The sequence below is a fragment of the Pteropus alecto genome, unplaced genomic scaffold (genome assembly GCF_000325575.1).
Source record: "Pteropus alecto unplaced genomic scaffold, ASM32557v1 scaffold14, whole genome shotgun sequence".
Classification (NCBI taxonomy): domain Eukaryota; kingdom Metazoa; phylum Chordata; class Mammalia; order Chiroptera; family Pteropodidae; genus Pteropus; species Pteropus alecto.
Genome location: NW_006436810.1, coordinates 11,623,070 through 11,632,965, shown reverse-complemented (window position 1 = coordinate 11,632,965; position 9,896 = coordinate 11,623,070). Strand labels below are relative to the sequence as shown.

Genomic DNA, 9,896 nt, shown 5'->3' with positions numbered 1-9,896 from the left:
AATGTTATTACTCACTTGTTTACTATTCAGGATTTATAAGAAAACACAATTCGTTAATTCACTTTCTTAAAAGAACCTGTATTATTTTTAAAACATTCACATTATAGCAGTAGAAATATCACATGTACTCATGTTACTGCTCAAAAGGTAAAATCTAGGATATCCACATTACTAACCATGTTGTCCTAATGTACATTGTTTATCTTATTCTTTTTTAAATATGTACATTGTATTATCAAATTTCATTGATATACGATGACTAGAAAAAAGTGTGTCTTAGAGAACACACATCTAGCATTTGGCAGTGGTATGATGTTTGGGATGGCCTACAGAAATTAAGCAATAGATATAATTTGTAAAAAAAAAAAATTTTGTTTTTTAGGCAAGTTAACCCTTGTTTGACCTCACAGATTGCAAGGACCTTGTCAGCTTACAATACCTTATTTATTTATTTATTTATTTATTTATTTTTTATTTTTTATGCCTACAGCACCTGGTCTTCCTAGGTGGTCTCCCATCCAAGTACTAAGCAGGCCCAACCCTACTTAGCTTCCAAAATCAGACAGGATTGAGCTTGTTCAGGGTGGCATGGCCGTAGTGTAAAAAAATTTAAACCTAGAATTCTAGTATTATGTGGTTTAAAGTGGAAAAAGGAGGAAATTTTGGGAGTAATCCAGACGGTGGTGGTCATGATGCTGAATAGAAAGATACATACCAAGAAATAGAAAAGACTTTATTGCAGCAAAATATTGAATATCATCTTCATAGTCCCAGTTAAGTATAGTATAGCACTGAGAATTTAATGTTCTTAAATAATCTTTCTAGGATACCTGATGTATGAATAAAGAGTAAAACACAAATGCTCTTAGAAGTATGGAGCCCTGAGTGTAGGATAACACTAGAGAACAAAGAGTTCCATGTGTGTGACTTAAAAATGACATCCTAATAGAAATTATTGTAGGTTTTTTCTTTTAAAGCTAACATCTTTCTTAAATATAATTTAAAAATCAATTACTATTTATACACTTATATACAAATGGATGAAGTTATATATAGTTATTGTGTGACCACAAAAGATCACTATTAGATGATTAGACATTTGCATTAGAATTTTGATTTTTTCCCCCTAAGCTTTATGATACCAGAAATTCAGGAACATGGTTAAATTACATTTGTTAGTATTTTCCTCTGAAGACATTGTAAGTGCAATTCAAAAGATTATCTATTTGCCGTTTTTCAACTGTAAAAATTTCTTCCTGGTTTGGTAAACATACAAAAATGCTTACATTTGTAGTATGAAACATTTTCACTAGGAAATAAAGGCTGCTAAAATGTATCCTTATAGAAAAGTTTAAAGGAAAAAGCTCTTTCCCAGAGAAAAACATTAATATTCTGTGTTGATATCTTCACGTTGTAAACTCTAATGATAGTTTAGTTTTACATTTTACATTTTCATTAAGGGATAGTTAAATTAAAAATTTACAAATAGCTGTGGTTAATCTGAATTTAATAGAGGGAGTAAAATCTCCACTAGGCGATTCAGTCAGAAAGAGATTTAATACAGAGAGTATGGAACTTATAAAAATTGTTGAAAGTTGGAAAATCATGTTCTAGTTCATGTACCTTAGAATTATTCCCAGAACTACATGAAGCTATCTCTCAGATCTTATGCCAGTGTGGACTCTGAACACTAATAGGCCAGCGGAGGTAGACTCAAAGCTACAGTCCCCAGCTTCACAAGTTATATGAAGAGACTTAAATTCAGGATATGAACATTATCCAGAATGAACATTCGAAACTACTGACAAAAATCCATGAGCTTGATTGACAATGAGAACTGCCAGTATTCCCAGAATGATCATTTCTTCTCCTCAGTTCTGTCTTCTAAATCTCTATAAATGCATCTGATTTATAGACAATCATTCATATCTAAAACCTTATCCATAAGGAAATTGAAAACATATAGTTTTTAATTTTTTAAGCTTCTGTAAAACATGGAGCTTGGATAAGACAATCCCAGTGTGTTTTATATTGTTGTCATTTACATAATAGACACAAAATGATGAGGGGTCCTTTGAGAGGAATGAGATAGCCTTTGTAATTTAGGACTAATGTAAAATAAATTTGATTGAAATTCTTGATAGTTCTTATTACATAATTCAAGTAAGTAAATTGTGGCACTGCATTTAACATTTATAGGTAGTTCTATGGGTAAATCTTATTTATAGACTGAAAGCTGGAAGCATTGTTTTTCTTTGTATATACCCTTTTTCTAATCATTTTAGTATGGATTTATATAAAATGATAGTGAAGAACCCTTCACCAGTCACAGTGTCAGGAAAATTTTAATTGTAGTTGTTATATAAACACAAGATTCTACAATTGCTCTGTATACAGAGGAACTTCTAGCATCCTTTATTGTATATTTTATTATTTGTTACTGGTACTATAGTAAAACAAACCTAGATTTCTTGATAGATAAAGAAGCATATGTTTTTGTCACTCTAAAATCTGATTTTCACCAGTCACCAGGTCACAAATTCACAAATTAGAGAATCCTACTGAACAACATAAATGCTGATGTTTCCATGGTCACTCTATTCACATGACAGTTACAATATTTTTCCTGCTTTAAAGGTGACATTTCAGTAATTGTGAAAGTAGTCACCCTAGAGTGAGTGCCTGTGTGACCCAAAGTGTATTTGGGCTTATATATCAATAAAACTTACATAAACCCAAGTTATTAAATATCTTCATTTCCCATAGTGAATATGAACAAGTTCGTTTATTTGCTAAACTATCTTAAATATATTAAAGGTAAGTATATTTATTGTATTATATCAAAATATAAATAATATTAACAATAATTCTTAAATTATTAAAATACATTATTAATGATAAATTGCTACACACAGACACACAAAAAAAACATGAAATCCCGAAAAAAGTGGGGCTTTGCTATTGTCATCTTTGAACCTAGCTAGGATTGATTCGTTTTGATTCATTCAACATTTTTTATATTTAAAGAATTATTTAAGTAAATGATCAATGTTAACATCATGTGATCTATAGATGTAAAAAAATTTTCTAGCATGTCCTAATATTTTATTAATGTATTCCACACAAATCAGACTTTAGTAAAATTTTCATGAAGAAATTTAATTATAGTATTCAGGTATTCTTTATTAAATAATTGATTATTTTTCTTATTTTAAGTATTTAAAAAATTAATATTTTTATTTAAAAAAAGATTGACAGGGAATTTAGGGATTATGAAAACTTATGACAGCTCACTTAATTATCTGTGTGTACTGGAACTTTAAAATAGAAGAATAGAGAATAATAAACGTAAAGATAATACAATAAAATTATCCAATATAAATAAGAAAGAAGAGAAAAAATGATGAAAAATAAACAGGGAATGATCAACCTATGGGACAATATCAAGGGTACCCTCATACATGTAATGAAAATTTCAGTCGGTAGAAGAGAAAAGAACAAAAATTACATTTGAAATAATGGCCCCAAACTTCTCAGATTTGATGAGAAACTTTTAATCCTTAGATCTGAGCTCGAAAATAACCCAAGTAGAAAAAAGACAAAGAGATTCACCTCTAGGCATGTCATGAACTTCTGAAATGCAAAGTGTAAATTTTGAAAACAGAAAGGGGAAAAAAAGAATAATTAGTACACGTTGAATAATACAATTACTGCTCACTTCTCATCAGAAACATTGGCGACTAGTAGACAGAATAACATCCAAAATTCTGGGTGGGGGGAAAAGTCATTGACCAAGAAATTTATGTCCATGAATGATATCTTTCAAAAATAAAGGTGGGATAGGACATTTGCCAATAAATGAAAACTGAAAATTCATTATTAGAATACCTAATTGTTTAAAAATCCAGAATTGCAAGTTGGGATAAAAGGGAAAAGCCAATATCCAGCCATTTATAAGGCTCTTCAGACTCTTAAAAACACGTGTCTGAGTTTTGATGCCACCACCTTAAATCACTCAGAGATCTCATCGAGAGCTTTGCACCACCTACACCATATGGTCTGTAATATCTAACGCAGTCTTGACAGTGCTTATTCATTATTCAATGTTTTGTGAAAAAAAAAACCATTCAAAGTTAACATTTCTATGTACTCGAATTTGTACATGTGTTTGGCTATTTAAATTTTACCCCCCAAGAAATAAAATAAAAAGATCATGCCAACTTTATGTAAAGAAAATTGTGACTATTAAAAATGATGTTTATAAATAATAATGAAGTCACCCAAGATCTCCTAGAGGGTATTAGAGCTGAGATTTAATCTTTAGACATTCTACCTCTAAATTTTATATCCTTCTGTAGCATGATGCCTTCTAAAAGTAAGTGCATTGCCCTTGAATGGTGAGAGACAAGGCATCAACATAATATTTGTAATCGCTAAATTTCTAAACTTATATCAATAAATGCCTCTCTGCTGAATAAAGAGCTGGAAGGAGTCCTAGTAATAATAACCAAAAAAAAAAAAAAAAAATACCAAACCTTCAAAGCATGAATTTGAGGACTATAAATAACAAAGAAAATCGTTTTCAAAATAGGATGTGTTCTTTTATTTCTGATTTTTCTAACTCCTCCATCTATTCATTAGGAAAGTTTTCCATAAGATTAGTTTTAGAGAGATGATTATAATCAAGGTTAATTGTGTAAGTGCTGCAACTATACACCACATATTGCTCTATATTAAACTACGATCCTAACATTTGCTTCGGGCCATGTTCAAAACTGCACTGAGTAATCATTTCTACCTGTAATGCATTTACTAATTGATAAAATATGTCCTCGTCACTTGGGCTCATTCTGAACTATTTTCAGTTCATTAACTGAAAATATTGAGTTGATTTTCTCCAAATTGCCATAAATTTCCTTAACTCATTGAAATTTAAAGTTACACCTGTTCTTCTAAAAAACAAATCCCATCACACACACACGCACACACAAGATAGACATCCTCATCTGCAAATCCTATGGAGGATGTGTTCAGTCTTATTCAGCCGAAAGGCTGAGGATGAGAATAAAACATCGAATACAAAGAAATAACCTAATTACTAATTACTGCTAAAGTTGTGGACTTAGGGAGGGAATTCCAGCAGATGTCTTGGACCCTGCACCGACGTTAGTGGAGCAGAAGGCTGGGCGTGCCGCGGGCTCTGCCACTGTGCTTGCTCGTCTTCTGTTTTGCTTTGTGTGTGACACATAAGAGAAATCCACATTTTGAAATTCAGTTGGGATTTGTTTGCCTTTGCCTCTGTCCTCTTACTCTTTTTTTCTTGTATAAAATTCTGTCATGATAACTGACGTCGCATTAGCCATTCTGAACTATGAGGTGAACTCAAATTTCAGAGTTATGCACCGATGTTGCTACAATAGAAATGTAGAAGGAATTTGGGTCCCTGATGACCAAGTACATGAAACCTAGACAACTTTATCCTTGTTTCTGCATTAAAGGTGTGCACCTTTACCGTGTCGAAGTGATTTACTTTAATTTTACATTATATGCATCTAATCTTAATATAAAAACACAGAAAGTCATATACAGCGAGGACAAAATAATTTTAGCTCTATTTTTTCATAGCAACACTTGATGCTACAACATAGTATGAAGATGATTATCTTCAAAGACTAGAGAAATAAATTGCAGCCTGAGAAGTAGATATACCTATATCCTTGTAAAAAATCAAAGCGACAGAGTCATTCATAGTCATAAATTAATTTTAATATTCTAGTAGCCATGAAGTTTCCTTGAACAGAATTTTAGTTAAAAAATAAATGGAACAAAACATGTGGTTTGCAAATAAAAATAAAATGGTGCTTAGTAAAACAGTTTTTAATCAGAGAATTAGAAATTATGTGACAAAGAAAGCAATGACAAGAAAATAAAGAATGATTAATGAGAAATGAAAAATGATGGGTATGTACATACATATATACACACATTTATGCATTCATACATATATATGAAATAACATAAAAAGGACATGTATATGCTTATATATTAATATGGACAGTGAAGTTGGAATGTATAATAAATGCTTGGTGTAAAAGGGACTTATTTCAAAGAGACTTTTAATGATGTTTGTCACAAAAATAAGTTTTTAAACTCAATAGGCAGAAAATTTTGAAAATGGGACACAGTTACGTGTGTAAAACCACACTGCCTGCTTTTCCAAGCTTGTCCCCGTGTACAGCTAAAGGGCTCCATCACTGGGGAATGGGAAGAAATCCAGCTTGCACAGTGCTCCAAGGGGGTGATCACTTGATGCTGCAGGGGAGATAGACACAAAACCCTGCCAATCACTCCCACATGACATTCCAGTGGAGAAAAGATACAGAAAGAAAGGCAGGACTCAAAGGAGATAATTATCACCCATGAAGATGACAGAGCGGCCAGCGGTGACTGCCCCCATAATGATATTTTCAAAGCAAATCTTAAATTGCTGAGGGGGACATGAAGGCCACTCACCTGGAAGGCATAGGCAAAGACTGGATGCTGGAATGCTAAAGAGAAATTCTACAGACTTCAGAGAGGCAAGACTCTATCTTGGGCCTAACTTTCTGTGGTAATACGTTCTAAATGATGCGAGCTATATTGATGTGGTCTCCTACAGCTTCAGGCAGGACAGGAAACCTCCACCCAACACCAGCTACACATAGAAGGCTGAATTTGACTGACAAGGGGATGGGGATGTGGAAATGCTGAGAAAGACACACTTCCAAGGCACAGGAGCACAGAACCTCCATAAGAATGAGAGAACAGAAGACTGGACCAGAAACAAAAAAAGGCGAATCTGCCCTCTACTAATACCAAGTGTCACACAGTCTAATTCTGGGGGTGGAGGGAAGAGGGGGAAGGGCATACAGAGATTCCCGCTCTGAGAAGAACGCTCCAGCCCTCCAGCTTCCTCTTTACACACTGAGCCCAGTGCTAGGGGTATTTGAAACCATTAACACTGGGAAGCAGCTACAGTAGTAAAAACAATAAAGCATAACAACAGTTGTGACCAACCAGCACAGCTGGCTCTACCACCCACTCTAATGGTGTGACAGTGTACTTGTGTGTCTCACCAAGCTTCTTACTCCTTACCATACTGGTTATCGCTCTACTGCAATAACTGGCATTCAGTAAAATTTTTGAACATACAGCAGAGTGAAAAACTAAACTCCATTTTCTAGAGATAAAGCGACCGACGAATTGAGATTCAGAAATAATCAAGATGTTGTAGCCTCAGACAAGGACTTAACCATCATTAATAGCTTATCCAATAAAAAAGAGATGCCACTATAAATGCACAGATGAAGAGTTTCATCAAAGAGAAGGAAATATTAAAGGTTCAAATCAAAATTTTGGAAATTAAAAAATATGTATGTCAGAGATGGATAATTCCATTCACTGGATCATCAGTAGAACTGAAACCCCTTAGAGGAGTCAGAATACTCAAATATGAGTTAATAAAATTAGTAGAAATCACCCAAACAAAACATAAAGGGGGAAAAAGTTAAAATTAAGAAATACAGGAGATATGGGCTATTATCATATAGTCATACGCAGGCAGGTAAAATGTCAGAATGAGGGAAAAAAGTAATTAGTTGTGGAAGAAAAATATTTGAAGTGATACTGGCTAATAATTTCTCCCATATCAAGCAAGGGGGGTGTGTTAGATACAATAAGGAAAAAACAAAAGAAAAAAACCTGAACTTTATCAATTTTTTTTAAAATTTTTCCTTTTAAAACATTGCAAATATAAGAATGAAAACCAAGGCAAAGACTGGGAGAAAATATTTGAAAAATCACACATCTGATAAAGACCTTATATCCAGAAAATATAAAGAACTCTCAAAACAGAAGAAATAAAAATGAGACAGAGTTGTCAATAAACACTCCACCAAAGATAATATTCAGAGGACAAATAAACCCATAAAAGCATACTCAACGTGATTAGTCATTAATGAAGTATGAATTTAACAACAATAAATTACCATCAGAATTGACTGCGTAGTTTGGGAAGGAGGTAGGGTGCTATGTAAAATGAAAATTCAAGGCCCCTGTTCAAAAAGTGTTAAGTGTATCAAGATTGCAACAGCTGAGCATTAAGACAAAGACAAGGACGTTCTAATTGGCACGTCACATGCACATGACGCTTTCCCTGACTCCCTCACATAGCCACCAGAATATCCAAACCCTAAAACCGGAAAGATCAAAGACTGGCCAGGATGTAGAGCAACTTGAATTCTCACACGTTAATGTTGGGAATTTAAAATAGCAAAACTGTTTGGAAATCTTTCTGGCAGTTTCTTGTTGAACATACATTTAATTGTATTTTAAAAATTGTAATTTTTTTCTATTAATTATTATGATTTGCACAGTTCTGTCTTGTATAGTTATGTTTTTTGATCCTGCCTCTGCACTAAAAGCGAGTACATCTGCATATTATGTTATATGATGCTCATACACACGTAGAACTAATTTTAAGTGGAAAACAACAACAAAAACTCAACAGAGGAAAGGTGGGCTGGGTGAAAAGGGGCACCAAAGAAATATTTAGTGTTGATTACAGTATTCCTTAATAATGGTTTGGTTAAGACATGAGTTTGGTTTGTCAGAATTTTCCAGTTGAGATTTGAGCATTTTAATGTATCTAAATTTTAACTTTTCTTTTCTCTGTCTTTCAAAACGAAGCAAACAACAACCTAAAACAAACAAACAGACATAAAAACCCAAAGCTGTAAACCAAGGATCAAAATTTTAAACACGGTCCCTGGAATCAAGTTCTATACATTGAAACTACTCCTAGAGATGAAATGGCTTTGAATTGTAAAGTCATCTCAAATTTTGTTCCATACCCACAAAAAATAATCTTAATTTTCAAACTACAAATCTATTAGATGCATTTTGGAAACCATTGACTTGGGCCAATATAGTCATTGAATTAATAAAATAAACATTGAACAAAGAATGACAGTCACATCGATGATATGATATTACCCTGGGAATTAAATAGAGAGTATGTGAATGTCACAAATCACTGAGCAATAACCAAACTATTTGCCTGAGATACTGTTGGTGAATACTTTAAATGAATTGTACTTAGGAGTTTAATGAAGGTAGCATAGTAGCCAGCACACTGTCGAAGCTTAAGACCAAAGTACATGGGGCTTACCTCTACCTCGCTCTCCTTAATTTTTGCTGACAATGGGAAGAGCTCTGTAAGAGGTAACAGGGCCAGCTCGCACATCCGTCATGTTCTTGACAGTGGTGTTGATAGTGCTGTTGAAGTTGTTCGAGAAGGCTAAAATTACATTTTTTTTTTTCTGGCAGTGTATTACTAACATCTACCATTCCTAATTTTAAATTACAGATCATTAGCATAAGCCCAATTATTCGAAAAACTCAGAGAAGTACTTGAATTAAGAATACAGATGTAGGATTTAGAAACACTCCTAAGGATTTTAGAAGTCAATGCATTGTACCCACTGAAAAAAAAAATCAGGTACATTTTCCCCAGAATTGCCACAGTAAGTTAGAATAGATTGCCCCAAGTCAAAAATATGTGTGTGCTTTTGTACAAAAAGATATTAATGTGATACGTTTAGAGTAGGTATGGCAGTGTCTACCAGACAGTCACAAAAAGTTATTGAAACGTAGGTCATGTAGGGGAGGAAAAAAAATTTTTCCCCTGCCCTACTGAGTTCTTAGTTGAGACTCCTGTAGTGAAAGACTAACAAGAGAAAAACCAATAGGATTTTATCAACATATGTACTTCATGCATGTATGGGAAATGCTCAGTGAAAAATGGGCATTTTTAATTCCCTGAGGCAGTTTAGAATTCAGGATTAAACTTTATAGGG

General features: G+C 33.4%; 1 pseudogene; it reads right to left on the bottom strand.

Moving 5' to 3' along the window:
* Positions 1-481: 481 nt before the first annotated feature.
* LOC112481282 lies at positions 482-600 on the bottom strand (annotated as a pseudogene).
* Between the last annotated feature and the right edge of the window lie 9,296 nt (positions 601-9,896).